Source organism: Dendronephthya gigantea, unplaced genomic scaffold (assembly GCF_004324835.1).
Source record: "Dendronephthya gigantea isolate DGI-Jeju-01 unplaced genomic scaffold, DenGig_1.0 000401F, whole genome shotgun sequence".
Classification (NCBI taxonomy): Eukaryota; Metazoa; Cnidaria; class Anthozoa; order Malacalcyonacea; family Nephtheidae; genus Dendronephthya; species Dendronephthya gigantea.
In genome coordinates, this window is record NW_021163411.1 from 1 (window position 1) to 18083 (window position 18083).

Genomic DNA, 18083 nt, shown 5'->3' on the forward strand with positions numbered 1-18083 from the left:
ATTCTGATGAGTGCGTGTCCAATTGTTTGCCCAATAAGATTGCGGATTACATCCGAAACGGTCGATATGTGGGTCAACGGTGGCATTAAAATCACCAGCCATAAACAGAGGAAGTTCTGGATCAATGGCACCATATAGCGATTCGAAAAAGGTCTGTCCATCAGCTTTGACGTTGGGAGCATAAAGACAGAGCACTTGGAATAGAAAATCATTGCAAGACAAGTGAGAAACAATGAGACGACCATCCTGATCACATTTAGATTCCACAAGGTTAAAGTGATTACTGTAAAGGATAGCCACACCAGCTGACCGGGCGCTGCCTGGGGAGCTGACTACGTCATACTTCAGACGATAATCCGAAATTCGGTTATACTCTTCCAACCATTCACACATTTCATTACGCGATGTCGCATGAGTTTCCTGAATACACACAATGTTTGGAGAAAAACATGCAAGCCACGCAAAAAACACAAGTCGTTTTTCCAGGGACCGTAGTCCCTGACAGTTAATGGTTATTAGCGTCTTGGGATTCTTGACCATCATCATCATCTTGTAAAATCGCGAACTGATTCTCAGATTCAACTGGTTGAGACTTACTACCAGACCAAACTGGCGTCGGGTTTCGTTTCCTACGTTCAGTAGCTTTTACATAAGGCAATGAGCTTTTGGCGGATGTTTTAGAACTCCTGACTTTCCTGATAATCTGATCCTGCTGAGAATCATCTGACAATGTTTCCGGGGAATCCAAGGAACGATGAGGACGTGGTCGAAGAACTCGAGGCGTCTCCACGAGGAGTTTCTCTAGGGGATCCAAATTCTCCGCTGCTAACGCAGGGTCATTGGGTATAACATCTACTTTCTCTGGGTTATCGACAGACTCCGATTCGTCCATTTTATCCGATTCATTTAAGGATTCGGGCTGTTTAGTCTCCTTTACCTGTTCTACAGGCGGTGGACAATTATTGTTTTCATTCCCGGCTGAGGGAGGTATGATATCACGGGCGACATTGTCTTGAAGTGTAACCTCCAAGACAGGCTCTGGCACGGGTTCAGTATCAATTACAATGGGGATCTCATTAGCAGCAACATCGCCAGTCGCCAACCCAGAGGTCTCACCATCTTCTCCATTAACAACGCCAGCATAAGTCGGCGTCTTCGTTTTTGGGGCCACACGACGGTCTTGCTCTTCATCTACCACGACCAGACGCTTCTTACCACGTTTGTTCGGGCACGCCTTTGCTTCGTGGTCGTAAAGGCCACAAACAAAACACGATCTCGGCTGAAATTTGTAAAAAACATTTATAGGATTACCTTGGACTTTGATCCGACTCGGAATATCATTGTCCAGTTCCATTTCAACTCGAAATTTCGACACGCCATAACCTTTGTATGTGATCTGTTGGATTTCTTTACATTTACCAAAAGGGTTCAAGGCTAACGCCAAGGCTTCTTTATGTAGACCATATGGGACACGCTCTAACGTAACAAACGTTGAAGTTGTAACTGGGGTCAACTTGACAGGGTGACCCCTAAATGAAATACCTACGGCTACGAATTGGCTATGAATTCCGTAACCTGCTCCTTTTTAACCAGATGTATCAAAAAGGATTTAGCAGAATGTTGCATGATGTTACAAACGGTTGCTTTCATGACAGCTTCGCCAAGCTGCTTATCAAAATCATCAATAATCTCGGACAATGTTGGCGTAGGTTTAAGAGCCAGGTCCGGAAGCGTGCCGATGACAGCACGCTTGTTTTCGTAAATGGGCATATTGCCCCAATATATATATACAAAACACACCAAAAAAATGAAAAAAAGTTACCAAAGGCTGGTTCCAAACCAGCCTTGGACACACAAAACACACGAGACAACCAGGGAATAGTTGCCAAACACCACACCACAGCGTAAGTCTATAAAGACAGGACCACCCGACACCAGTCGTGGTGCAAACACCAACCACCACTCTCTTGGGCCAAGACGTTGCCAGCCACCAATCTTCTGCGCAGGTCCAAAGCACGGGTCTTCTTACAGCAAATCTTCTTTCTTGAGACTTCTTTCTGCACCAAATATTCTTTTCAAGTCAGCAAAAAAACTCTGTCTTCTTTTGACGATCAAGTCAGCAGATATTTCTTAGCCAAAAGGCCGAGAAGCGATAACCCGTCTTCGGCTCGCCACCAAGACTTTATTGCGCGTCGGCGAGCCCGCTCGACCCGGTGGCCGCTGCTGGTGTGCGATCGAGCGAGCTGAATCAGTCGCCGGCACGAAGAAGAAGCGAAACAATGTCGCCGCAGCTCTCGTTATTTCGTGAACGGGTTCGATGCGAGGCCGGCGGGCCGCCTACGCTTGCCGAGACGTCCTCGCGGTCACGCTTTGCTGCTGCTGCCGCCGCCGAGCCATTCTATATTGTCGAGAGTTGGTTAACAACGATGATCGTGAAGCTGTTTTTTGCGGTTTTTTTATCAGTTCCGATAGATAGTTGGTTATTCATTTATCTACGTCGATGTGTTGCCTCGCAAGAGTTGTGGTGCTGTGGTATGTGCTGATATCCGAGACGTTGTTATATATAGTGTGACGAACCTCTCGACGCTGCGGTAGCGGTGGTAGTATATGTATATGTATGTAGTACCGGCACGCCATCCGTCGATCGGTAGCGAGAGCTAATCAATAGGTGTCGAATTTCAAACGATTTTCCGAGATTCGGTTACACTTAATAACTTGTGACAACCCGGCGGCGGCACCGTTGTTAAAAAATCAAGTTGTTATTAGCTTTCACACGACGCACGCTTCTGAGTTTTAGATTTGTTTTTCGATTTTTTGTTTGAATCATGAATAAGATGTGGTTGACGAAGGGGGAGAAGGGGACGAGCGCGAACGCAGGTCCCCACTACCAGAAATTATACGCTCGAGTTACCCACATTAGGGGTAATCGCAGGAGTCAACCCAGTCGAAGTGCAATGAAAGGGCCTCATCCTGAGAGGACCTCCTAGTTGATCAAGGTGCCTCTCGCGTCAGGTAAGTATGCTTTTGTGGCAGCGCCGTTGACTTATAACTGTGGCGACGAAGCGTTTCGATCGCGGTCGTTAACCGCCGCCGCGTTGCAGTAGTGAATAATATTCATACAGGTACGTACGTTCGCCGTTTCGGTTATCAATGCGGCTGTTCGTAACTGGTTTCCCGATCGATCGAGGAGTCCGGCGACTGCGGCGGTTCGTCTGAAATGATGGAAAGCCGCATGAGTTGATATGTGAGGTTTAACTCTACCGAAACAGAATTCTAGAAAGAACAATGCCAATTAAGTTATTGCATTGAATAATAATATAGGGATGCATGGCTGAATATAATAGATAGCTACTAGATCGGGGATACCATAGATGATAGAATCATATAAGTTTTCAGTGTTACTGAATTCGGCATCAGTATTTTTGTTTCGATTAAAATGATTTGATTCTTCCCCCGTTGAGGGGAAGAGGGCCGTACTCGGATGTAGTGCAATACCGAGACAACCCGTGGCCAGGGCGAAGCAAGCTTCAATCCCAGGGCCGAAGGCCAAAAATCAGTTTAATATATGAGTTAGGCATTGCCTAACATATCAGATATTAAGCTGATAAGAACAGATACTTTTTTTTTTTGTTTTTCAAAGACTTTATTTGCCATACTTATACTATTTACAATGTTGATTCTTGGTTTCTTGATTCATGTTCTAGGTTCTAATTAAACATTTTCATCGTGTGTTTGTCTCTTTCAGATTTTTCTATATATATTTGTTCATAATTAGACGATTTACAATATTTCTTAATTCCCTGCTCTACCGTTGATTTCTTAGGTGGTTGGTGTCTCTTTCAGATGTAGAATATCAGTTCGTTTTCCTGGGCGCGGACAAGAACGCTTTTGTAGCTCCAGAGTTGGTCGAATCTCTGTGGGTTATTTCTGTGATCTCTTTTGATGAGTTCTTTGATGTCGTGCAAGACTTTCTTCCGTAGATTTCCGTGGGAGAATTTTGCATTCTGGACCTTTTTGTTCCGCGTTTTCCAAATATGGTATGCACTCAGTACAGCTATGGTATGACATAATTCCTTTACTTGGTCATTTGTTGGTAGGTGGCGTTTGAATACCAAAAGTTCGATGGTAATTTTGATGTCGTGGCCGGCAATTTGCGTAAGTAAGGTCTGCATGTCTTTCCATAACTCTTGCGCTCGCGTGCAGCTAATTATGGCATGGTACATGTCTTCTCCGGCAGTGCAGAAGGGACAGGTTTTACTGATGTCCATTCCCCATTTTCGCAGATAGCTCTTCGTGGTCAGAACTCTGTGGGTTAGTCGCCATAGAAAGTCTTTTGCACGGTTGTGGCAAGCCATGCGCCACAGGGATGCCCAAACGTCAGGGAAGGCCGGGATGTTTTGTGTGTACCTTCGCCATTCTCGTTCAGCTCGGGGTTGGTGTTCACTGGAGATGAGGGTTCTCAGGTTTCTGGTTGTTAGTTCTGCTGGCTTGAGTGCTCTTCGATTGTTCTGGATAAAGGAGTTTATCTCTGCATACCACGGGGGCGTTTTTCCGGGGTTTCCGTGTGGTTTTGTGTTGGATCTCAACCATTGCCATTCTGGGACGTTTCCAAGTATTTGTCCGGTCCAATAGCGTCCGTAGTTCACCCATGGGGCATTGAAGGGTCGCGTGGTGATCTCTCGTAACCACTTAATCAGGGAGGTGGTCCGGGTGTGGTGTAGATCGGGTATTCCAAGGCCGCCTTTGCTGAATGGTAGATGGCATGTTTCTCGTGATATTAACTCGTTCTTTCCGCTCCAGAGAAAGTGGAACGTTGCTCGCTGCATCCGTGTGATGATGTTATCAGGTATGACGAAGATAGAAGCCAGGTAAACCAAGGTGGCTATGGCATATGTCTGGAGAAGGACCGATTTTCCTTTCAGAGTAAGGTGGCGTTTGGACCAACGTTCCAATGTTGTTTCGGCTGTAGACACCGGCTTAGTCCAGTCTTGTTGCATATTGTTGCCGATATTTGTTCCAAGAGCTCGGATGGAATCAATTCTCCACTGAATTGGAATGGGGCCATGGTCTCGCCCAGCTTGTGCGCCAACATAGGTGCCTTCGGTTTTCCGTAGGTTCAATCTGCTGCCGCTAACCCTTTCGTATTCCGCCAGTGTGTCAAAAGCCGCGATGACCGAACCGTCGTCTGGTAGTGTTAGGGTACCATCGTCTGCGTATGCCACTATCTTGCTCTTCTCCGGTGTGCCTGGGATCTGGATTCCCCGAATGGATGGGTTGGCTCGTATGGCTGCGCACACGCTTTCGATGGTGAGTACATATAGCAGTGGCGAGAGTGGGCATCCCTGGCGTACCCCACGGTGTATTTCGATTCTGTCTGACAGATGTCCGTTGTTCGTGACGCGGCAGTTTGCCCCGGCGTAGATTGTGCGAATCCACCGGCGAAAGGATGGACCATAATTGAGTTTTGTCAGGGTTTTCTCCAGGAAAGTTCTATTTACCCGGTCGAAGGCTTTCTCTTGATCAAGGTTGATTAAAATAAGGTTAGAAGTGTTAGCGGTTGCATCGTGGGCCATGTCGCGAAGTCGGAACACGTTGTCAAAGATTGTTCGGCCTGGTATGCCGCACGTCTGGTCTTTGTGAATCACGTCCGTCAGTGTTGGTCTGAGACGGTTGGCCAGGAGGGTGGTCAGCAGCTTATAGTCCGTGTTCAGAAGGGAAATTGGTCGCCAGTTCTCGAGGCGCAGCCTGTTCCCTTTCTTGTATAAAAGTTGTAGCAGCGATTCTCTTTGTGATGGTGAGAGTTCTTCGTACTGGAAAGCATGGTTGAATATGGTTAGCAGTTCGGGTGCAAACTCTTTCCAAAACATTCTGTAGAATTCGGTGGTGAGTCCGTCCGGGCCTGGAGATTTGTTGTTGTGCATGTGGCCGAGCGCTTGGTCGAGTTCGTTGCTGGTTACGGGGCCTTCGCAGGCTTTCTTGCTTCCGTTACTCAGCGCGTTGGGTAGGTAATCTAGGAATCTATCTTGTCCTGTCTGGTCTACTGGTTCTTCGGCGTATAGGTCTTGATAGAACGACCGTGTTGCTTCTAGGATATCCCATTGGGACGTCACTTCGCCTTGATCCGTTTCTAGACTGGAGATTGTTGCATTTTGTTGTTTTGCTCGTTCTAGCTGGAAAAAGTACCGAGTTGGACGTTCTCCATCTTCGAGCCATCTCGCTCGGCTGCGTATCTTTACCCCGTCGAGTCTTTCCTGTACTAGCACGTCCAGTTTCTGTTCGAGGTCCTGGATGGTTGTCTTGTCGGGGTGGGTTGCGTTCTTTTGGGCCGTTAATTCCTGCAGCAGATTGTTTTCAGCCGCTCTTCTCCCTCTGCTCTTTCTTACTCCGTGGGTAATGGCGATCTCTTTGAAATGTTCTTTGGCTGCGTCCCACCACTCTAGCATATTTGGGAATTGGTCTTTTTTTGTCTGCCAATATGTAAAAAAGGCTCGTCTCTTTGGAACCCAGTGTCCTTTAGCAAGTTGGCATTCAATTTCCACGTTCCTCTACCCCTGTTGTTGTCATTCAAGGTGAGTGCAATTTCCGCTACGGAGTGGTCCGAGTGCGGGCAGGCTCTGATGCTTGAGTGCACTTTCAGTCCGTCCGTTGTATACCAGCGGTCGAGCCGTGATCGTATCGAGAAATCTTTGTTGCTCCAGGAGTATATCCTGTCTTGTGGATGTGTATCTCTCCACGTGTCTGTCAAATTGTTGCTGTCCACGAAGTCTCGAAGTTCCTCTACGCCGATGGTGCCGCTTAGTGGGTTTCCTCCGTATTTATCTTTCTTCAGGTCTTCTACGCAGTTGGGGGGTCTAGGGTTGTGCGAGTGGGGGGGAGATCAGGTTTTTTGAAGGACTGGTCTTCTTCATTCTCTTGTGTTTTCTCTCCTGGTCCCAGTGGGGGTTTCTCTGTTTCGGTCGTACTGGTGGCACTTTCAGTTGCAGTGGAGGTGGTCATACCACCCTCTGTCAAGCCAGGGTTTTCTGGTGTCTTGTGGACTGGCGTCGTGGAGGGTGTGTCTTTCTCGCCGTGTTTGGGCGTTTCTGTGTCCATCTCATCGGAGGTGGCGGTTTCGTTGTTTGCTTCGGTTTGGGCGGGGTGTTCTGATGTTTTGTTGGTGTGGGTTTTAAGGGTTGGGTTTCCCCAGCCTGTTTCTGTCTCTTCTCCATCTGGTTCTTGGGTTTCTGTGTCCATTCGGTTTTAGGACGTTTCAACTTCATTGTTGGGCGTCGGGAATTCGGCTTGGTATTTTGGGCAATCGATCGACTCGTGGCCTTTTTCGTGGCAGTGGAAGCACCGCCTTTCCGGGCATGACCCTTTTGTGTGGCCGGGTTTTCCGCATTCTTTACATACTTTTCCCGCTTTGCAGTCCCTCGCTTCGTGCCCTTCTTGCTGGCAGTTCCGACAGGTGCGCCTTTGCCCTGGGTATGACACTCTTACTCGGTGTTTGCCAGCGTAGATGAATGATGGTATGTTTTCCTTGATGCTCTTGAACTGGGCCAGTTTGATGCCCGTCTTTATCTGTATTCTGCCGTCCACGTCATCGACGAGGGACACAAGATCTCCGTACAACTCCATGGTCTGCTGCAGGAAAGAACTGTCACAGTCCAGAGGGTAGCCGAAGATCCTCACCCAGATGTGTCGAACTCTTTCCGTCTCAGTGCTCGTGAGCTGAAATTGCTGGTCACGCAGTGTGATTTTCCGGTTTTTTGCCATGTCTTTCTGTTGCCTTGTTTTAAAAACCACATACCAAGCCGCTTTGCTAAAGCATTCAATGCCGTAGATACTGTTCGTATCAATTTCTGCTGTTCTAAGGCTATTAAAAATTTCCTTCCGGAGGACAGCTGGTCCATCTGCGGTGGCCTCAGCTGGCAAGCCCTCCAGATTTAAATATAGAGATCGCGGTCTTTGCATAATTGCGTAGCCGTGACCTTTGACTCGTATAATGTCCAAGCTGGAGAATTTCCGTCTCAAGTGGTAGACGCAGGTATATTATCGTTCGTAACTAGTAAAATATCCGACCTACCGTCGTCCAACATACACCAAAATAACGAGGAAGCTGCGCCGATTCCGCCGATACTAAACACGACGTCCGCGACTCAGTATTAGCGCTGTAATAGCGACGAACGCCGCCGTGCTCGCGCGTAAACAAACACGCCGGTCACGCGACTAATTACAGACGCTTGTATTTCGTTCGGATCCCAATCTTTTACGTTCCAAATACTACCAATCGATGCAGAACGTCCTTGCGAGTATTTTGATATGTTTTTTACCTACGAATTGTCGAATTTTGACTACATTTGAATCGAATTATAACGGAGCCAAAAGGCCGAGAAGCGATAACCCGTCTTCGGCTCGCCACCAAGACTTTATTGCGCGTCGGCGAGCCCGCTCGACCCGGTGGCCGCTGCTGGTGTGCGATCGAGCGAGCTGAATCAGTCGCCGGCACGAAGAAGAAGCGAAGCAATGTCGCCGCAGCTCTCGTTATTTCGTGAACGGGTTCGATGCGAGGCCGGCGGGCCGCCTACGCTTGCCGAGACGTCCTCGCGGTCACGCTTTGCTGCTGCTGCCGCCGCCGAGCCATTCTATATTGTCAAGAGTTGGTTAACAACGATGATCGTGAAGCTGTTTTTTGCGGTTTTTTTATCAGTTCCGATAGATAGTTGCTTATTCATTTATCTACGTCGATGTGTTGCCTCGCAAGAGTTGTGGTGCTGTGGTATGTGCTGATATCCGAGACGTTGTTATAAATAGTGTGACGAACCTCTCGACGCTGCGGTAGCGGTGGTAGTATATGTATATGTATGTAGTATCAGCACGCCATCCGTCGATCGGTAGCGAGAGCTAATCAATAGGTGTCGAATTTCAAACGATTTTCCGAGATTCGGTTACACTTAATAACTTGTGACAACCCGGCGGCGGCACCGTTGTTAAAAAATCAAGTTGTTATTAGCTTTCACACGACGCACGCTTCTGAGTTTTAGATTTGTTTTTCGATTTTTTTGTTTGAATCATGAATAAGATGTGGTTGACAAAGGGGGAGAAGAGGACGAGCGCGAACGCAGGTCCCCACTACCAGAAATTATACGCTCGAGTTACCCACATTAGGGGTAATCGCAGGAGTCAACCCAGTCGAAGTGCAATGAAAGGGCCTCATCCTGAGAGGACCTCCTAGTTGATCAAGGTGCCTCTCGCGTCAGGTAAGTATGCTTTTGTGGCAGCGCCGTTGACTTATAACTGTGGCGACGAAGCGTTTCGATCGCGGTCGTTAACCGCGTTACAGTAGTGAATAATGTTCATACAGGTACGTACGTTCGCCGTTTCGGTTATCAATGCGGCTGTTCGTAACTGGTTTCCCGATCGATCGAGGAGTCCGGCGACTGCGGCTGTTTGTCTGAAAATGGAAAGCGGCATGAGTTGATGTGAGGTTTAACTCTACCGTAACAGAATTCTAGAAAGAACAATGATGCATTACATTAAGTTATTGCATTGAATAATAAATAATATAAGGGTGTATGGCTGAATATAATAGATAGATAGCTACTAGATCGGATACTATATATGATAAAATTACTTATACCGAGCGAGTTTTTAGTGTTACTGAATTCATATTAATTTTTTGTTTCGATTAAAATGATGGTTATTCTTCCCCTGTTGAGGGGAAGAGGGCCGTACTCGGATGTAGTGCAATACCGAGACAACCCGTGGCCAGGGCGAAGCAAGCTTCAATCCCAGGGCCGAAGGCCAAAAATCAGTTTAATATATGAGTTAGGCATTGCCTAACATATCAGATATTAAGCTGATAAGAACAGATACTACACTTGATCTTATTTTGGATCGAACGACAACTGGCTTGTCGTCTCCGACGGTGCAATGGAGCCTGAACCCTTCGTGTTGCCACACCCAGGGAGGCCGCTACAAGCGACGCAGATCGACAGAGGTTGTGAGCCTCTCCCCCATGCCATGAAACAACCGTGAATGGTGGATGGATGGTGTAAAAGCACGTGGTAAGCGTGAAACGACATGAGCGGCCCATGGGCCCAAAACCAGATCGAAAATTCTGCTTCCCGAAAAGGAAGCCCAAGGCTAAGCAGAGACACCCAAAAGGGCACCCGTCTCAACCCCGGTTACAAATTGCAAACTACCTGAAAGCAAGCCAAGAATGGCTACTCCCAAGTAGGATCCCTGACAAAACAAAAACAAACATTAAACAAACATTAAACAAAAACTGGGATCACAAACAGGCAACAGCAGTACAACTAATAAAAGCGACCGCTGTGTCTGCAGGAAAAACCGGACTTGACAAAACACAGGACAACGGCAGGAAACGCACGCAGGGGCATGCAGAGAGAAAGGGAGGCCGGGTAGACCACCCCCCTTCCTGGGGCAGGAGACGCTACCTCCATTTACGGGGCAAGGGCAAGACCCTATAACCTAAAAAGAAGGTATACGGCTTAAAGAGGACGCGTCAAACAAAAGTTCAACACGCCGTTGCTCGGCTAAACTCCTTACGGAGAAAACACCGAGCCGCTAACCAGAATTAACCCACCACAGGAGGGGTGGGAGTCGACTCTCTTGGACGAGAAGCATCAGAGACCGTCAACAAAGACTTCAGCACTCCCCCAGCGAGCCACTCGTTGGTGTAAAACACTTCACTTGTTTGACGCTGTTGGACCTTTGAGACAAATCGGAATGAAGACACGATTTTCTCAACCATGCCCCGGGGATCTGGACGGATATCCTCAAATTGCCAGGCATTTCTAGCGACCCAGATGTAATGTCTGAGGGTTGCTAAGAGAAATTTATATCCGGCAGGAATTTTGACCGAAGCCGCAAAACCAAACCGGACTTCTGCGTTCGAAAGCTGGCGCCCGAAACGAGGCCAGCGACTTAACAACCCCTCGAACCAGTCAACCATTTCTTTGGCCACAGGACAGGACTCGAACAGGTGTTGCTGAGACTCAAGGACACCGCAGTGACAGTGCATATGATTGAAGATCACTCCCCACTTGGATAAGCGGTCCGCAGTCGGCAAGATACCATGACATAACTGCCAGTTCGTTTTCCATACAGGACGGTCCACAAACAGTAGCAATAAGTCCTTCCAGATATTTGACCAATCAAGTTCGTAATGTTGGAATTTGCGTGCACAACGATGAGCTATGGCTGGGTGTAATACCGAGTAAGCAGTTCTAGCTGTGAGGTCTGACAATGGAATTGACAAAGTGTTCGATGGGACCACCCACTCTTTATGATCGTTAAGGCCACCTCCTAATCGTAGCCAAGCTAGGATGACTTGATGATAAAAGTCTGGGAGGCGACGCAGAGTTGAGGATCCCACATGCTTCAGGTTGAATACACGATTGACTGGTTCGGCAAGAAATGCCCGGCGGAGGAAGTGTCGGAAAAAACACTTCCACGGATGCTCTGTACCAACAAGGAAGCGTTTCACCCACATCACCAGGAGTGATGCTAGCTTCAGAGACACGTTGACAACACCTAATCCACCATTGGAAAAGGGCTGACAGACCGAGACCCTCTTGAGCCACTCCCCTTTATTGTCCCACACGAAGTCAAACATTAACTTATCTATCCTATGTACCAACTGTGAGCTTACCGATACCGTGGAACCCAAGTACCAGAAACGGCTCACACCCAGTACGCATGCAACTATCGCGCGACCTCGGTATGATAACTGACGGCGTTGCCAGGAACGAAAGATTGCTTCCAGCGTTCGTAACGCAGGCTCCCAGTCCTGATCACCCCCTGCGGAGATTCTCGTTCCTAGGACCTTGATGTGGCTGGAAGACCACCGAATAGCCACCGGGAGCGAAGTACGATTACGCCAGGAACCAAGAAGTAAACCGGAGCATTTGCCCTGATTCAGCCTAGCGCCGCTTGCACGCTCATACTTCGCAAACAAACCAAAAAGTGCGACGAGAGAACCATCGCGACAAACGAGACAAGACGTATCATCGGCATATTGTGACAATTTCACCACGTTGTTTCCACCCGGGAGAGGAAATCCGTCGATGTTTGAATCACCGCGAACTGCACATGCCAACGATTCCATCACCAAGACGTACAATAACGGAGAGAGCGGACACCCTTGACGCACTCCCCGAGTCACCGGAAAGAAATCCGTAAGGAATCCATTCACAGAAACTGCGGAAACGACATCGGTGTAAAGAAGTCTTATCCAGCGCCTAAATGACGGGCCAAATCCCATGCGGTCAAGGACTTTCATCATGAAGGAAATTTCCACACGATCAAAGGCCTTTTCTTGATCCAGGGAGACGATTGCTCCCGGAACGTTGTAACGGTCTGCGTAATCGGCGACATCTAACAGAAGTCGCACATTCTCACCACAAAAGCGACCCGGAATTCCACAGGACTGATCGGGCGAAACAACGGTCGCAATTACGGCAAGAAGTCGATTAGCTAAAGCTTTTGCGGCGATCTTGTAGTCCACACACAAGAGTGTTATCGGACGCCAATTCACTGCATCAAGACAATCCCCCTTCTTAAAAAGAAGCGAAATTGCACCGCATCTTAGGGATTTTGGTAGAACACCTTGATGGTAACTGGAGTTAAGCACCTCAACCAAATCTGGGCCCAACAGCTTCCAGAACCGAATAAAAAATTCAGCCGGGAAACCATCTACCCCGGGCGTTTTGGCTTTGGACATCTTGGAGACGGCTCTCCAACATTCCTCGATCGTGAGGTCACCTTCGCATAACTCCGAATCTTCTGGCGACAGCGAACGTTCGAGGCTGTTCAAAAACAGCTCCTGATCTTCTTCAACTAATTCCTGAGACGAGAATAGGTCGAAGTAGAAATCTCGCCAGACATTCAAGACATCTTTCGAGCTCGTTGCAGTGGAGCCATCTTTCCGCCGAATGGCATCAATCAGCCTCCTTTGACCACGCACTTTTTCCTGTCTCAGGAAATAAGATGTCGATCTCTCCCCTTCTTCAGCATCCTGGATTCTCGCCCGTAACCGAGCACCCTGAGCCCGATGAAGCAACAGTTCATCAAGTTCAGCCCTCGTCTCCTCTAGAAGCACGGAGAGATTGTTACCATCATCGGCCCGTTTCTCTAGATCTTTTAAATGGACATTCAACTGCAAAACTCGTTCGTTTCTTTCCAGTGCAACTTGCTTGGAGAAGTCCCGAATCAAAGTACAAAGCTTCGTCTTGCCTGCTTCATACCAATTAGAAAGCCGGACAAACCGACTACGCTCACGGCGCCAGTTGCTCCAAAATTTTTCAATTTCGGCACAAAAGGCTTCATTCTGGAGAAGCGAGACGTTGAATTTCCATAAACCAGGTCCACGCTCCACCCCCATGGGGAGGTCCAGCTCCAGATACACACAACTGTGATCCGAACGAAGGAAAGGCGATATATCCACAAGGCGGACCCGACCCATCCATCTCTTAGACAGCCAAATCATATCGATTCTAGACCCCTGGGAACCATTCGTCCTCCTCCAGGTGAACTCCTTAACCCCCTGATGTAAAGCACGCCAGGTGTCATACAGTTCGAATGTACTCATCAGATCGCGATGAGTGGAGGCCCAATTGTTTGCCCATGGGGAGTCGGGATTACAACCGAAACGATCAATACGAGGATCAACTGTCGCGTTGAAGTCTCCACACATCAACAAAGGGATGTCAGGATCAATTGCTTGATAAAGGGACTCAAAAAATTGCTTCCCTTCAGCTTTGCCATTAGGCGCATAGAGGCACATAACTTGAAAATCCCTGCTGTCTCCCGAGAATTCGGCGACAACAAGTCTTCCCTCATCATCCCTCTTTGTACATTCCACTTGGAAACTAGGACGGTAAAGAATGGCAACACCCGAGGACCGCGCACTACCCGGGGAACTGACACATTTATACTGGGCGGATGTAGAAACACAATTGTGTGAGTCTAGCCAACCCTGGAATTCGGCAATTGAGGTCGCGTGCGTTTCCTGTATACAAACAATGTCCGGACAAAAGCAAGTTAACCACGAAAAAAAGACTAAGCGAGCATCCAAGGACCGCAGTCCTTGACAATTAATAGTAATGATCTTACTGCTGCGATTCTCCTTCATCGTTCAGTGTGGAAAAAGGATTCGGGGACAATGAGATCGTATTACGGCCAGCAGGAAGTGGGCTCGGACGAGTTGATTTACGGGTTGGAAGGCAGGAACTTGCAACAGCAATGGCCCCAGCATTTCTTCGGGTCTTTCTCGTTCTTGTAATTTTATTCAAGATGGTTCTTTCCGGTTGCACGGAGTTGCTTTTGGATTTATCCTTAATTGCCTTGTTAGTGGAACGCGCCGAAGTCTCAGAGCTTGTAGAAGAGGATGAGGAAGGAAGGGTAGGACGAGGGATAAGGGTCCTCTTGGAACCTTCAACCAGTTTGCGTACCAGCTCTGTCGCCGAAGACATAATCGAGATATTGTCCTCCTGCGATGACACGTTATCAACTGTAGTCGAGACCGAAACATCAACTGGGACCCCTTCTGAAGGAGCCTCTTCGTCTTGGGAAGCAGCAACGGCAGTGTCAGATGCCTTGCTCATATCCACAGAGTCAACGGACTCTATTACTACTTCAGACTTCTGTCCTGAGACATCCATCAAAACGGAATCTACAGGCGGCACAAACTCCGCCGACAAGACTGGATCCGTAGTAGGCACAGGCTCAGTCCTAACCTCTTGCGCTTCGGAAACTTTATCATGAACAGCTTGTGTTGATGAAACATCTTCAGGGTCCATCGGCAACGGAGGATCATTACCATCAACAACCCCAGGATCAACGGAAGCTGGGTCATCAAGTTGACTAGTGGAAGGAGGGGACTTTGAATTACCAGGAGGAGGAGGAGGGGGAGGGGGGGGGGGGGAGGAGGAGGGGAGGGTTTCTACGACCATTTCCACCGACTACATCGGAGAAGGACAATGCTTCGTCCTCATCAGAAGACAGCAATACACGAGACCGCTTGCGGGAATGCTCTGCTGGAGTAGACTTGCCTTTCTGCGGATCAGTTCTCGGAGCACGGCGCGATTTTCTGGATGGGCAAGATTTGGCCTCGTGACCGGCTTGACCACATACGAAACACGACCTGGGTTGATTTCTGTAGAAAACATTAATTGGACAACCCTGGATAGAAACCCGGCTAGGAATATCCGATTTTATTACCATCTCGACGATAACTTTAGAGATGCCGCGACCCTTATACGTTGAAGTTTTCATTTCCTTGACTTCTCCAAAAGAACGTAGTTCGGCCTCGAGGACATGGTTATTAAGCCCATACGGGACACGTTCCAATACAACAGTCGTTGTAGATTTAGCTGGAACCAATTTTACAGGATGACCCCGAAAGTTAATTCCTTCAGTTAAAAATTCCTGTACCTGTTCCGCCTTTACCAAATGCACGATAAAGGAGGTAGCTGAATGTTGCATGATATTACAAATCAAGCTTTTCAATTTTTGTCCGCCTAATTGTTTTTCAAAATCGTCAATGATCTCCGTGAGACTTGGCTTAGGCTTCAAGGCCAGCTCCGGAAGAGAGCCCACTACAGCTCGTTTTTGTTCGTAAATGGGCATAGCTTATATATACACACACAGAAAAAGAAGAAAAAAAGTTACCCCGCCTCTGACAACTTGTCAGATGACGTTGTTGACCAAATGACTCGAGTGATATAAACACCAAACGCACCAAAACAGTCACGGTCCACACAATGCGCACGCACTTTAACAGAAATACAATGGAACACACAAGTTGATGACCAGCCAAGGACCGGCAGACCAGCCAAGGACCAGCCGACGAGGCCAGAGACCACGGGACAAGCCAAAGACCAGCAGAACCGCCAAGGAATGGATCAGGAACCAGAAACAGGAAACAGCAGAAACACAGGAACAGGAACAAACAGGAACTTGAATACCAAACTTGAAATTACTCTTCTTAACACCTTCCAACAAATATTCTTTTCGTAAACGAGATCTTAGCCAAAAGGCCGAGAAGCGATAACTCGTCTTCGGCTCGCCACCAAGACTTTATTGCGCGTCGGCGAGCCCGCTCGACCCGGTGGCCGCTGCTGGTGTGCGATCGAGCGAGCTGAATCAGTCGCCGGCACGAAGAAGAAGCGAAGCAATGTCGCCGCAGCTCTCGTTATTTCGTGAACGGGTTCGATGCGAGGCCGGCGGGCCGCCTACGCTTGCCGAGACGTCCTCGCGGTCACGCTTTGCTGCTGCTGCCGCCGCCGAGCCATTCTATATTGTCGAGAGTTGGTTAACAACGATGATCGTGAAGCTGTTTTTTGCGGTTTTTTTATCAGTTCCGATAGATAGTTGGTTATTCATTTATCTACGTCGATGTGTTGCCTCGCAAGAGTTGTGGTGCTGTGGTATGTGCTGATATCCGAGACGTTGTTATATATAGTGTGACGAACCTCTCGACGCTGCGGTAGCGGTGGTAGTATATGTATATGTATGTAGTACCGGCACGCCATCCGTCGATCGGAAGCGAGAGCTAATCAATAGGTGTCGAATTTCAAACGATTTTCCGAGATTCGGTTACACTTAATAACTTGTGACAACCCGGCGGCGGCACCGTTGTTAAAAAATCAAGTTGTTATTAGCTTTCACACGACGCACGCTTCTGAGTTTTAGATTTGTTTTTCGATTTTTTTGTTTGAATCATGAACAAGATGTGGTTGACGAAGGGGGAGAAGGGGACGAGCGCGAACGCAGGTCCCCACTACCAGAAATTATACGCTCGAGTTACCCACATTAGGGGTAATCGCAGGAGTCAACCCAGTCGAAGTGCAATGAAAGGGCCTCATCCTGAGAGGACCTCCTAGTTGATCAAGGTGCCTCTCGCGTCAGGTAAGTATGCTTTTGTGGCAGCGCCGTTGACTTATAACTGTGGCGACGAAGCGTTTCGATCGCGGTCGTTAACCGCCGCCGCGTTGCAGTAGTGAATAATATTCATACAGGTACGTACGTTCGCCGTTTCGGTTATCAATGCGGCTGTTCGTAACTGGTTTCCGGATCGATCGAGGAGTCCGGCGACTGCGGCGGTTCGTCTGAAATGATGGAAAGCGGCATGAGTTGATATGTGAGGTTTAACTCTACCGAAACAGAATTCTAGAAAGAACAATGCCAATTAAGTTATTGCATTGAATAATAATATAGGGATGCATGGCTGAATATAATAGATAGCTACTAGATCGGGGATACCATAGATGATAGAATCATATACTAAGCAAGTTTTCAGTGTTACTGAATTCGGCATCAGTATTTTTGTTTCGATTAAAATAATTTGATTCTTCCCCCGTTGAGGGGAAGAGGGCCGTACTCGGATGTAGTGCAATACCGAGACAACCCGTGGCCAGGGCGAAGCAAGCTTCAATCCCAGGGCCGAAGGCCAAAAATCAGTTTAATATATGAGTTAGGCATTGCCTAACATATCAGATATTAAGCTGATAAGAACAGAGTTCTTATCTTGGGCCGAAACATTCATGTCTACGAAAATTTGTTAATTTAAACTTTTGAAAAAATAATCGAAAATAGGATATATAGGCTCATTGTGCGTCCTATATTCCAAAAAGCCAAATGGATTGCCCTGGCGGCGTCTTAGTGATCATGACACCTAATTTAGTGTAGGTTAATGGGTAAAATTGAGGGGACTCAGTTAACCATGAGATATGTAAAAATAAAATAAAGAGTGCCTGGGGATGGCAAATTAAAAATGTAAACGGCTTGTCCATTAGTTGGAGCGGGTATGGAGTGGTATAAGACAAAGAACGTTACAGACAAAGGACATTACAAAAAAAAGGGGGTTAACAGAGAGGAATTAGGTTGAGACATCATCGCAGCCCAAGTGCTGGCGGTAGATGTCAGTTGAACCTTGGATCACGTCTGTGCAACACAATTTACGGAAGAGGTTTTTGTACCGTTTGGACATTCCAAGAGCAGATAGGACACGTTCATTTCCGGGAAACCAAGCACCAAGTGCACCGACGACAAAGCCAAAGACATCGCATTTCTGACCG

General features: G+C 47.8%; 6 non-coding genes across 6 annotated transcripts; all 6 read right to left on the minus strand.

Annotated features, from left to right (window-relative positions):
• Nucleotides 1-2856: 2856 nt before the first annotated feature.
• On the minus strand, nt 2857-3020 carry LOC114542801. Its single transcript, XR_003689770.1, has one exon. It is a non-coding gene; the product is annotated as a U1 spliceosomal RNA (small nuclear RNA).
• Nucleotides 3021-3461: 441 nt separating this feature from the next.
• On the minus strand, nt 3462-3644 carry LOC114542812. Its single transcript, XR_003689779.1, has one exon. It is a non-coding gene; the product is annotated as a U2 spliceosomal RNA (small nuclear RNA).
• A 5439-nt stretch (nt 3645-9083) lies between these two features.
• Nucleotides 9084-9247, minus strand: LOC114542802. The gene has a single exon (XR_003689771.1). It is a non-coding gene; the product is annotated as a U1 spliceosomal RNA (small nuclear RNA).
• A 451-nt stretch (nt 9248-9698) lies between these two features.
• Nucleotides 9699-9891, minus strand: LOC114542807. The gene has a single exon (XR_003689776.1). It is a non-coding gene; the product is annotated as a U2 spliceosomal RNA (small nuclear RNA).
• A 6867-nt stretch (nt 9892-16758) lies between these two features.
• LOC114542814 lies at nt 16759-16922 on the minus strand. Its single transcript, XR_003689781.1, has one exon. It is a non-coding gene; the product is annotated as a U1 spliceosomal RNA (small nuclear RNA).
• Nucleotides 16923-17370: 448 nt separating this feature from the next.
• LOC114542813 lies at nt 17371-17565 on the minus strand. The gene has a single exon (XR_003689780.1). It is a non-coding gene; the product is annotated as a U2 spliceosomal RNA (small nuclear RNA).
• Nucleotides 17566-18083: the final 518 nt, after the last annotated feature.